This window comes from Bos taurus, chromosome 18 (genome assembly GCF_002263795.3).
Source record: "Bos taurus isolate L1 Dominette 01449 registration number 42190680 breed Hereford chromosome 18, ARS-UCD2.0, whole genome shotgun sequence".
Classification (NCBI taxonomy): domain Eukaryota; kingdom Metazoa; phylum Chordata; class Mammalia; order Artiodactyla; family Bovidae; genus Bos; species Bos taurus.
Genome location: NC_037345.1, coordinates 10,517,149 through 10,529,715, shown reverse-complemented (window position 1 = coordinate 10,529,715; position 12,567 = coordinate 10,517,149). Strand labels below are relative to the sequence as shown.

Genomic DNA, 12,567 nt, shown 5'->3' with positions numbered 1-12,567 from the left:
CCAGTACTTTTAATAAACCACTAGACAAGAAATATTAGCAGAACACATACAAAAATAAAAGCACAGCCTACTCATCTCTAAAAAATCCTGGGAAATGCTGTGGGGCCAGCATCCTTTACCATCAACTCCCTCTCCTCCCCCCACCCAAACCTGCCCTCCATGTACTACTGTATGACTTTATGGTAAGTGGAAGGGAACAGGGGACACTGGAGCAGGAATCGGAGGGACTCCCTTTTCAATTCTGCTACCCAGATGCTACATAACTTCGATCAAGTCACCAACCAGGGCCAGGACTGGAGTCCTGAACATCAAAATGAGATATATTTGTGTACACACTTTTTTGTGAATGTCATAGCAGCACGAGCCAGTCAACAGAACTTGTGATGATGGAATGTTCTAGATCTGCACTGTCCAAGATGGCAGCCACTACATGTGCAACCAGGCGCTTGACATGAGCACATGCAATAGAGACACTGGGCTTCTGCTCGAGTTTACTGGACAGTGTGGCTCTGGAGCACCTGCTGCACGTGATGGAGCCCTTCACACCACTTCTTCTTAAGGACTTTCTACCTTGCAGGCTCCTCATGTTTTATCCTCTTCCCCTTATTTTGAGCTCTTAAAAAAAGCTGCCCACTACATCCATTAACATGGCTAATATTAAATTTTAAAAGTCAAAAACCAGAAAACAGCAAGTGTTGGTGAGGATATGGAGAAATGGGAACCCTTGTGCACTGCTGGAAATAATGTAAAATGTTGCAGCTGCTTTGGAAAACAGTAGGGAGGTTTCTCAAAAAATTAAACACGGAATTACTACATCATCCAGCAATTCCACATCTGGGTATATATCCAAAAGTACTGAAAATGAACTAATATTTACACACCCCTGTGTGTAGCGGCACTGTTCACAACAGCCAAAAGACCAACCTAAGTGTCCATCAATGGACAAATGAATAAGCAAAATGTGGCATATACATACATACGTACATACAATGGAATATCATGCAGCCTTTAAAAAGGAAATTCTGACACATGCTGCAGCGTGGATGAACCTTGAAGACAATGTTTTAAGTGAAAGAAGCCAGATACAAAAGGACAAACACTATACAATTCCACTCACAAGAGGTACTCAGGGTAGTCAAATTCATAGAGACAGAAAGTCCAATGGTGGGTGCCAGTGGCTCGGGGAGGGCAGAGTGGGAGGTACCATTTCATGGGGACAGAGTTTCAGTTTCACAAGTGAAAAAAGTCTGGAGATGGATGGTGGTGATGGTCACACAATAATGTGAACATACTTGATTTTACAGAACGTAAAATTTTTTAAAACCACTTCTTAAATTCTTTAACACTTGAAAATGGTTCAAATAGTAAACTTTAGGATATGTATTTTTTTATCTATGTAATTGACATATATATTTGTATTTATATAAAATTTTTAAAGAAACACTTCAAAGAACTCTGAAGTTCATCTGTACCATGAAAAAATGTATGGTAACAGACTGAGGTGGGAGACCCTCTGTGGGTGCAAGGAGGTCTGAGTCTCCACCATAAATGGTGCAAATCGAGGGGTTGAGGAAGACTTAGGGGGCTCCCCTGAAGCCCTTTTCCAGAAGAGCAGCCCTGCAGGGTGATGTAATCAACCACATTGAGCCCAGAGAGCTAAAAACAGGTGAACCATTTCAAGAACAGGGACCTTTTCCATCTCCTTCTTGGTGTCAGCAAGACTATCATCTGGGTCTTCATATTAAAAGAAAACACTAAAAGAAAAGATCACCCGGTCCTCAGAGTGATCTTGCCTGGGAATTGTGCTGGCCTGGAGATGCGGCTGGTCCACAGGCCACTAACATGGGCCAAGTCTGAATTGGACATTCAGACAGTTTTCTTTGGGATGTCAGGTATTGACTTTTTTTTTTAATTAGCTGTCAGCATTCAAAAATTACAGAAGTTTTGTGTTAAAATTCTATGTTCTGGCCAGTTGTGAATAAACAAGGAAGTCTGGCTATGTGGAGTCCATCCTCCCATGCGGCAGCAGGCAGCTGTTTCTGAGTGGTGGTGACCCCTTTGAACGGGACTCAGCTGCCCAAGTTCGCCACAGTCCCCAACACGCCTCCCATTCCCTTCCAGCCAATCCATGCTGGTGACCAGCTCTTTCTCCACCAGCAAGGCTTTATCATCTGTATAAACTGGCACAAGGAGTACAGACTCTAAGAATATCTTACATAGACAGGAAATGTACAGATAATCTAGGTTAAGTCCATTTCATAGACGGGGAAGCACAAAGAAGGTAAACAACTTGCCCAGATTTTAGAATCATCAGTGCACTACATGGAAATGAGAAGTCAGGTCCCTCAGATCCCATTTCTAGCCATTCTCAGGGCTTTAAAAGACATGCATGTACATGCACACACCCACAAGGCCACTACCCTTGGCAATGTTTACTGACTGCTTGCCATGAACCCAGGAGGCACCTGGCAAGCCTCCATGCACGACACTGCTATGTTGGGGACACTACCCTTATCCCATTGAGGCGACAAGGGGACAGAGCCTTAGCTCGGGAAGTGACGCCTTCCACCTGAGTGATGCTGGGAGGAGGCCGAGCTGGGGTTTCTGCTTGGGCCTGTCCAATTACCCAATGCTTAATGCTTAACCACAACCACAAATTTTACCCCATTAAGCAACAGTTACCATCACATTCTCTAAAAATTACATCAACCCCAGGCGTTTAATAACTTTGAGCTGGGAAGACAATGGGGCTTGATGATTTTAAGTGCAAATGGAAATCTGGCTTCCCCACATACACAAGGATTGGAATCAGGCTGCTGGGTACTCATTCAGTGGCCTCATTATGGTGCTGTCACCATCGACCGATTCCATAACTAAGAGTCTACGTTCCACCCAAGGCAATAGCAAGTCTTCTGCGTAATTTCTGGTCACTTAAGCATCCCCAGTGACACCATGGGATTATTTTTATTTCTAAATACATCTGCAAATGGTTGTTTCTCAACCTCATATCAATGCATCACGCATAGAAAAAGCTAGATTCAAAAAGAGGCTCACTGAATGCTTTCTATTGGAATGAATATATTTTTGTACTGAACCAGCCCCAAAGGAATAGTGGACCTAAAAACCATAGAAACTTTAAACTTGGGGTCAAATTCCTGTTCTGGTCTTCTATGAAGCTGTGTGACCCTGGGCCAGGTGCTCAGCCTCTCTGGGTCTTGACATCCTTATCCGTGAGAACGGAGTGATGCAATCATATCCGAGACCTCCCAAATCACATAAGACTTAACTACGCTGTGAAAGTTAGTAAATTATAAAGCATCGTGCAACGTGTCAGCTACATTTTTGTCAAGCAGGAAGTGTGCGCCAGCAGTATTCGACAATTTGGACCTCTTGCTTTTTAAATTTACGTTTATTCTGTCTCAAGTTCAAATGCTTTTCCTTAAATAATTAATATCTCTGCATACTTTAATCTTCAAAGCTCTCAACACCTGCAGCTGGAGTAAGATGGTACAACTGAAAGCAATTAAATTCTTACCACAGAGAAATGAAATTCTATGCTCATGGCTTGGAGAATAGATCCTGATGGTATCAAAGTGGTTGCTGACCCTCTGGGAAGACTTCCAGGAGACAGAGAGGACACGGGGTTCAAGACTTAAGGCAGAGCCATTCCTCTGCCCTTTAGCCTCTTGGGCATCCCTGGACTGTTGGAGCTAGGACTCTGAACGCACCTGGGCCAGGTCTGCAGGAAAAGTCACCAGGTCCTCTGCACCTATCAGTCAGCTGTCATCCTTACTTTTACCCATTAAAAAAAAAAAAAACAAAAAAAACTCCCTTTTAAATCACAAAAAATACACTTGCAAATTAATTTTGCTATATTATGTTTCCAAGGATGAAACAGTATAGAAGGGTGCTTAAGGGCATGGACTCTGATGTCAGACCCTCAAGCCCCTGACTGCTGTGTGGCCTCAGACAAGTTGCTTAACCTCTCTGAGCTTCTGCTGCCATATTTGTAAAAAGACAGTATGAAAAGCCCTCATCTCGAAGCTGCTGTTGGGGCTAACTGAAGTCACAAAAGAGTGTGCAACAAGCCTTCTAGCATATGATGAAAAATGTGTCGGAAAGGATCCAGAAATAGTCACAAGAAAGTAAGAACAGTGATTCTTTGTTAAGAGGAGAATGTGCACTTGGCTTCCTTGTACACAGTCGTAAATTTTGTAGGAGTATGTGAAAACAACACATGCTCATTCTAGAAAATTTAGAAAACATGGAAAATTTTTTGAAATAAAATAAATATTATTTTCGGCAATGCCAGCACCGCATTTCTAGGGAAGAGATGGTGGGTCTTAATAAATACTCTTATTGTCAGCCAGGTAAACCCTACATGGAGTGCAGAAAAATGACCAAAATGTGTCCTTTTCTTTGGATTCCGGTCATGGCTCCCAGGTGGCTCAGTGATAAGGAATCTGCCTGCCAATGTAGGAGACGTGGCTTTGATCCCTGGGTCAAAAAGATCTCTGGGAGTAGGAAATGGCAACCCATTCCAGCACTCTTGCCTGGAAAATTCCAATGCACAGAGGAGCTTGGCTGTTGCAGAGGAGGTTGCAGTCCATGGAGCTGCAAAGAGTTGGACATGATGAAGCATGCAGGCACATGGCTCCCAAGCACACGCCCAGGAGCTCAGGGGTCAGGAAATGTCTCCAACTCCACTTAATTCCTCTGTTTATCCATCCAACCAATGCCATTGTACGGCCATTCCATGCCAGTCCTTATGCCGGGAACAAAACTGACAAACTTCCAGCTCCAACCCAACTTTACCCTCTGCGACAGAGCAAGACACAATCTTAGCACATCAGACCCAGGCCAGCCCTGCTCCCGAGACCCAGACTGCCGGGGGGTCTGTGTGTCACGTTGACTGGATAAGTGGACCATCACCCCGCTCCGCAGCGCTGTCTGCCCAACCAGACTTGCTCTAGCAATTGACCATTTCTACCTGCCTTGCTCTATGACGTTTCTGCAACTTTTTCTACAAAGGTAATGCCTCCCCCTCAGGGTCAACCAGCCCTGAAACATTCCAGGGAGAGGTGTAGCCAATACACCAGTGTGGCTTTATAACAACAGCCATTGGAGGGTCTTGGTATTGGGGGCCCCACTGCCATCCTCACCCCCAGCAGCTGTCAAATACTCTGTCCCAGTGAAATGAAGCAAGAGGCCGGGCAAGTTCCCAAGTCAGGACCACACCTCAATCCTCACTACCCCTACCCCTGTCCACTCCCATTCAGCTCCATCTGGTTCTACGGTAAGGCAAAAAAAAAAAAAAAAAAGGAACCACTGAAAAATTTCAGAGGCCTGGTACAGCAAGAGATGCAATCTAGTAGGGGTCACGGGAGATTATGCCTGTCCTTGCTATGTTCAAACTGGGGGCTGACTGTAAAGCCCAATCTTGAGTATCCACTGTGGTCAGAGGAATCTGGATGCAACAGAATGGCTCTCACTAGGGTGGAGGGAGGCCCTCTGCAATGGCAAGATTATCTCCTTAGGTTGGGTTGGGAGGGATAGCTGGGGAACTTCCACAGGTCCTCCTCCTTATCCTGTCAGCCTATGTCAGGGCCCACACAGCTGTGCAGTATACATCTCACCATTGCTGCTTCTCAAGTGTAAAATGTTAAACAAATGAGGGAATTCCCTGGTAGTCCAGTGGTTAGGATTCTGAACTTCCACTTCAGGGGCCTGAGTTCCACCCCTCCCTGGTTGGGGCACTGCTGCTGCTGCTGCTAAGTCGCTTCAGTCGTGTCCGACTCTGTGCGACTCCATAGACGGCAGCCCACCAGGCTCCCCCGTCCCTGGGATTCTCCAGGCAAGAACACTGGAGTGGGTTGCCATTTCCTTCTCCAAAGAAACATTTCTTTTTAGGATAACAAATGTTTTTGTGTTCCAGCAGAGAACAATGCTTCTGCAGTGTTTTGTTTTTTTTTTAATCAGGTCAATTATTTTATTGCTTTTAGCTTCTCAACCTTGCCCAACTGAGTGCTTGTTCTAGAATATTGAAGATCCCCGGGACAGCACAGTTTTCTAGTGACCTTCTCACTCCCCTCTAAGGAAAATCACTGCCCTAGATTTTCAAAATCTCCAGGAAGGCAGAATATGTCTGGAGCAAACAGCTCTTAAAAGGCATGAGAGCAAATTATGAGATTTTTTCCCTAGCGATAACACACACACACACTTAAACATAAGATGCTGTTGTGAGGACATCAGAAGCAATCAAGACCCAGTTATTTTCTTTTTTAAACTTTCTCTGTGATTCTATAATTTGCCTTTTTTGTACAACTGCATAACCTTTGATCAGTTATCTTTTTTATAAAGTTACTAGCAATAATACCACTAAGAATACTTTTGAACCTTGACTGCTTATTTTATGCTGGATACATGTATTGTCTTATCTAATCCTACAATAGTCCTGCATCCAAATTCCTGACCCACAGAATCCATGATTCATTCCTATGCATAATAAAGTGTTCTTGGGGGTTGGGGGACAAATAAATTGGGGGACCAGGACTGACATATACACACTACTACATATAAAATAGATAAGTAATTAGAAGCTACCGTATATTATAGTTGTTAATTGTTAATGTGTAATGGGTAAATGCTGGTTCATTATACAACTGCTTATGTTTGCATATTGGAATTTTTATGGGTTTAAGTTTTTTCATAAAAAAAGGTAAACATCTGAGGGGAAAAAGAAAACCTACTGTAGAGCATAAGGAACTCTATCCAATATTCTGTAATGATCTGTATGGAAAAAGAATCTAAGAAACAGCGGATATATGTATATGAATAGCTGTTTCACTTTGCGGTACACCTGAACTAACCCAACGTTGTAAATCAACTACACTCCAGTAAGAATTAATCTAAAAAAACTAAGTGCTCATTATCTTATGACACTAAGTTTGAGATGGTTTGTTTCATGGCAATGGAGTCCTGGAACAAAATTTGGTAACTGGAAATACAGATCAACCTAAACAAACTTTGAGCTGAGTTCTGGGCTACTCCGCTTGCATCAAGGCAGCACAAAACCAAAAATTCCCTAAAGGTCCCAACAGCTCCCTGGGCCTACCATGCCTGGGGCTCTGGCAGGCAAGTTTGGCTAGGAAAGGGCATCAAAACATAACTTTCGATAAGTTTTTTAAAAAGGCTTTTGTAGCAATATAGAATGAACACGTATAGAAAACCTATTGTGTTCATTAACAAGGGGACTGTGAAGCACATCCATGTAGTACCTGAGGACCTAGTGTTTACAGGTACCTAAGAGCATCGAGATAAGATTGCTGGGTGAGAAACAAAACCAGTGAGCCTTCTGCAGGGCAAGGCAACCACGTCCTCGTGGGTTTCTTTGCTAGCAGAGAGAAATCATATTCATCTCTACCAGACACAAATTTGCCGGTTAGAATGTTCACTTCAGAATCTGGACCCTAATGAATAGTAATAAGAAAGTCGAACAAAGGCAAGGTTCCTTAGAGAATTAAATATAAATAACTCCCGGGCTGGCCTGTTGGTCGAGGCTGTGGTGTGATATTGAAAGGACTCAGAGGCATCCATCTGCCTGTCTCTCAAGCTTTTCGTCATCTTCCTACTGAGAGTCCTGGGAGCACCTTGCCACCATGACCTCACATCGCCATTTGTCCTTGGAACACTGGGACTCCCTCCTCTAAAACTGCTCCTATCCTGACATCCTGAACTTGGACGTGAGTTTTTGCCTTCCCTCTGCCACTGTCCTCCCAGAGACCTTGGGCTCCCAGTCCTTCTCCTAGGCCCCAAGTTCTCCCCCAACTCCCCTGTTCAACTAGAACCTTCTGGCCCCCAAGGCTCCTGGACCCTCAAGGTTCTCATACACCAACTAAAACATCCACAGTTGTGAAAACAAAGCCTCCAAATCATGAGGAAAAGACAATTGCTATGAATATAGATTTTGATGCTTAACATTTGTATCTGCTCACTGACCAGTCACACCCAAAATATTTCAGCACATCAACCCCAGTCTGTCAGGGTGGAGTGGAGGGAAGGTGGGAGGGGAGGCTGGAGAAGGAGGGGATATATGTATACTTACAGCTGATTCACGTCACTGTACAGCAGAAACCAACAGAAGACTGTAAAGCAATTATCCATTTTTTTAAAAAATGAATAAAGTAAAAAGCCAAAACAAACCAACCAACCTGAGTCTTTCTTGTCCATTTTGAAGACGCCTATCTGAATCACGTACAGAGCACACCAAGGAGTCAGACCCATCCTAAAATCAACAAGCTCCTTCCTGTCAAAATATTGCCAAACCACAATAATGGTTTTGCACAAAGCAAAGAATATCTTTGATGTGGGGCAGGGTTGGGCACACTTCAGAAGCTGGAGTTTCCAGGAGAGGAGGCCTCCTAAGGTCAGACCACCAGACCGTGGGCCTGCTTCTCTCCCTCCCTGTGCCCACCCTGGAGGCTCCCAACTGCCAACAGGGGCCTCCTGGGCTCCCAGTTCTCAGCTCCTGCCATTGGCATTTTCACCCCTGCAGCATGACGCTGGGGAGAACGCACCACGCGCTGTGGACCCGACCAAAACTCCAGCCCATTCCCCTCTGCATAGCTACCTGGCTGTCCTGCCAGGTACCCAAGAGCCCAGTGGGTACCAGGCAGAGCTCCCCAACCACAGAGGGTGGAGAGCTGGCCTGTCAAATAAAGGGTGCAACGGGGAGCAAGAAGTTGGGGGGCCTCACAGGCAACTCCCGACCCCGTCTAGCAGAGACCCTTCTCACTTCAGAGTGGGAGAGAGAGCCCGCTTGGCCTGTGACCCCCGAACAAACCTGGAACAGCATCTTTCTCTGTGGAGGCTTTGGAGCACGCGTCTTAGGGGCAGCTATGCAAGTTCCAATGTTCCCGGGGGGTTGGGGGTGCAGGAGAGGCCCTCTAAGACTCCCCCCTTCACCCCTTTACAGGACGTAACCTGCGGCCTGACGATGGGCGGCGACCCCCGAGGTCCTTTTGTTGGCCAAGCCACACAGACTCGGCCAGGCTGCTTGTTGTTCAGAATCCCCGGGGAACTCCGTAAGGGCCTCTGTCCCCATACAATGCCCTCGGGGGCCGGGGGGTGGTCCTCAGGCTCTCCCGGGGGTTCTCTTGGCAGGAGGAAAATCTGGCCATGACCCCGTGACCAGGCAGGGAGTTCACAGTTCCAGCCCGCTTCCGCTCCCTTCAAGGCCAATCCCCACTCACTTCCGGCTTCTTATCCGGGAACTTTCCCTCGAAGGCCCAGGCCTCCCAGGCTCCCTAGCTGCTCCGCGTCTTCCCTCCCATCTCCTGGAACCCAGAGGAAATTCAAGCCAGCCTGGCCTGCTGGATCACCCCTCACCTGCCTCCCGTCCTCCATTCCAGGGGCCACTTCCGCTTCCTGGGAGGTGGGGGGCATCTGACGAGACTCAGCTTCCTGGGAGGTGGGGGGCGTCTGACGAGACTCACAGGGCTCTGGACCCAAATTCCCAAACACCTGCACCTGGGCGCCCTTAACTAGCAAGCTCCAGCTGACATCCTCTCTCCCCTAAACTTCTCCATCGCTTTCTAGCTGGGCTACAGCCCCCTCCCCCACCATCTGCTCCGTCACCCAACGGGAAATTTCGGGGTCACTGTAGCCTCCTCCCACTCCTCCACTCCCCAAGCACCTCCTGCCAACCTCCTCCTGAATCTCATCTAGATCTGCCCGCGTACTCTGTTCGGGTCCTTGCCCTCTGCCTCCTGCCCTCTTTCCATGGTGTCCTAACTGGGGTCCCTGCCTCATCTTTTTCTTCATCTGGTCTTTGCATCCTACCACAGGTCAGATCTGGTCATATTCTTCTCTGATTTTTTTTTTTTTTTTTAAATAACTGGAAGGCCTTTTGATTAAGATCCAAGTGCCAACCCAGCATTCAAAGCCGTGTTCTCTCTGACTCCTGTTTGCCTTTCTAGCCTCGTCTGACTAGCTGTGCCGACCACTCACCCCACGTCTTGGCATCGTCCCTGGTGGTGCACCAAGCATCTGGAACTAACCTATAAAGCATTTTTGCCCAAACTGTTTAACCCAAATGTTATCAATCCTTTAGACCTAATTTCCAGAAAGAGTAGGGGGAGAAGGTCACCTGGCAACCATGCGGTAAATCTAGAAAGAGAAGCAAACAGTTTACACCAACAACTGGACTGATCACTTTAAAAAACAAGTGTCATGGGGGGTTGGGGCAAGGAGCAGGGAGAACAGAACACTGTTGGAAATTGAAACAGTAAAGAAACATAATCCACCAATGCCATGTGATCTTTCATTGGATGTTGGTCTGAAAAAACACTATAAAAGACATTTTGGAGATGGACATTTGATTACAGACTATCAGCTGATGTTAGGGAATTTTTGTTAATTCTTACTAATTGTGTTTGGTGTGATGATGAGTTTTTTGATTATGTATAAAATTATTTTTCTGACTGTCTATGTTGAAGAATTCAACGTGAATTGCCACAGTGTCTGTAGTTCATTTTGCAGTGTTTCAGAAAAAAATATATATATATTCATATATAAAGTCAATATGACCAAATACTAGCAGTTATGAGCCTAGGCAGGGAATAGAGATGTTCATTGTACCGGTCTAGCAATTTTTCTGCTTGTTTTTAAAATGTCATAATAAAAAGTTACAAGCACCTGGAGGGTGGGGGGAGCTGAGACCCTAGCACGTGTTCTGTTCTGTAATCTCCCAATCAAAATATATAAAACATCTTGTCTCCTTGAGGGGAGGGGGAGCGATTCCCCCTCCAAGTGAAAGGACTCAGCTGCCTGGCATTCAGAAGCAATGGCATGTGCTTGCTTTGTAGCAGAAACTGTCCCCACAACTTCAGCAAACTGCCTGAGGGCAGACTCGCTTTCCAGAAGAGCTTGCATCTTTCTCTGGGGATAATTACATCTTGAGCCATGTTTTAAAACAGAAAGCTGAAGCAGCTGTCATTAGTCCAATCATCTTCCTTTCAAAAAAGAAAGGTAAAAGGGAGGTGGGAGGGAAAAGGTAAGCCTTCCCTGCTGAATTTTCTCTAGTTTTCCTCAGAATCCCACGAGGATGGGGGAGGGAGGCTGGTTGAAGAAGAGACAGAGCTGGGCGTTAACTGCAGGGTTCAGGGGTGACTGACAAAAAAAACAGAGGTTCTGTGGCTAGAGTGGCTTTGAAAACCTAGCCACTCCAAAGCCATTTGCTGTGACAGTCTGGTCCTGACTGGAGACCAAGGTTGAATCCAGCCCACTGACATGTCTTATTTGGCCCTCCATGGTTTTTTTTTTTTAAAACTGATAAAAATTAAACACAACATGCATACTAAAGTACACACATTACTTGGCATGGGTTTAACGCACTGTAATCAGCCCCCAGAACCCGCTATGCACCCCAGAGGCAATCATTTTCCAGACTTTTATTACCATGGGTTAGTCTTGCCTGCTGTTGAGTCTCACTGTATCTGCTCATTTGTGTCTGGCTCCATTCACTCAGCATAATGGCTGTGAGACTCTTCCGTGTTGTTGCAGATGGTTGTGATGTGTGCATCCTTGTTGCCCTGTGGTATTTCACTGTGGGAACACACATGGTTTGTTCACACACTCTCCTGTTAGTGGGGGTTGCAATTTGCTGCTGTTACAGCAGCGCTGTGACAAGCCTCCTAACCCATGCCTTCTGGTGAGCATATGTGCACGGTCCTCATGGGCATACACCTAGGAGCGGAATTGCCGGGTCAGCAGATATCCACATATCTGCTGGCACTTTATAAATTTCTCATGAGTTGGCAACATTCAGAACGTGAGAGAGTTAGCATAAAAATCAGGGTTACAGCTCTCCCTTCCAAGTGTAAAGATCCCACAATATGGGACCCACATTCCACGTCTGTGACTGATGTTTTGGTTCCCCCACAATCCCCACCCAACCTGCCTCATGTCACCCCTCTTGGCTTCTGGAGGCACCTTGACTTTGGGACTCTCAGAATGTGGGATATGATCAGAGTGTGCTTTTACTTCAAGTCCTTAATAAAGATTACTTGGTTGCCTCAGTTTCCCCAATGAGGTCATGCTGAATGACCCCAGGGGCATAAAGACCTTGATCTGGTCACTCCATTGGTGGGGGTTGGGGGTGCTGATAAATGATCTCCTTCTTTTCAGATGGCTCCTCCTTCCGCTGGCACCAAGATGCCTATTACTTTAATTTTAAGAAGAAGTTTTTTTGAATCAATACACATCCATGGTTTTTAAAAATCAAACAGTACAAAATGATATAGAGAAAAGGAAATTTCCCCTCTATTTCACCCCTTCCCCAAACCCTGGGGTTCCCTCCTCGGTTGTTGTTCAGTCACTCAGTCACGTCTGACTCTGTGCCACCCCATGGACTGCAGCATGCCAGGCTCCTCTGTCCTTCACTATCTCCCCCAGTTTGCTCAAACTCATGTCCATTGAGTCGGTGATGCCATCCAACCATCTCATCCTCTGTCGCCCCCTTCTCCTCCTGCCCTCAATCTGTCCCAGAGGCAACCCCAATTTCTAAGT

At 45.9% G+C, this 12,567-nt stretch overlaps 1 protein-coding gene across 2 annotated transcripts in view; it reads right to left on the bottom strand.

Moving 5' to 3' along the window:
• WFDC1 (WAP four-disulfide core domain 1) overlaps nucleotides 1–9,406 on the bottom strand; it is a 63,417-nt gene extending 54,011 nt beyond the window's left edge. Inside the window, exon 1 of one of the 2 annotated variants that reach the window (XM_059877385.1) lies at nucleotides 9,252–9,406. The gene's annotated coding sequence lies outside the window, so the exon portion shown is untranslated. Of the gene's footprint in view, nucleotides 1–8,842; nucleotides 9,175–9,251 lie in introns of those variants that run through there. The other variant, XM_059877383.1, reaches the window with a different exon arrangement.
• Nucleotides 9,407–12,567: the final 3,161 nt, after the last annotated feature.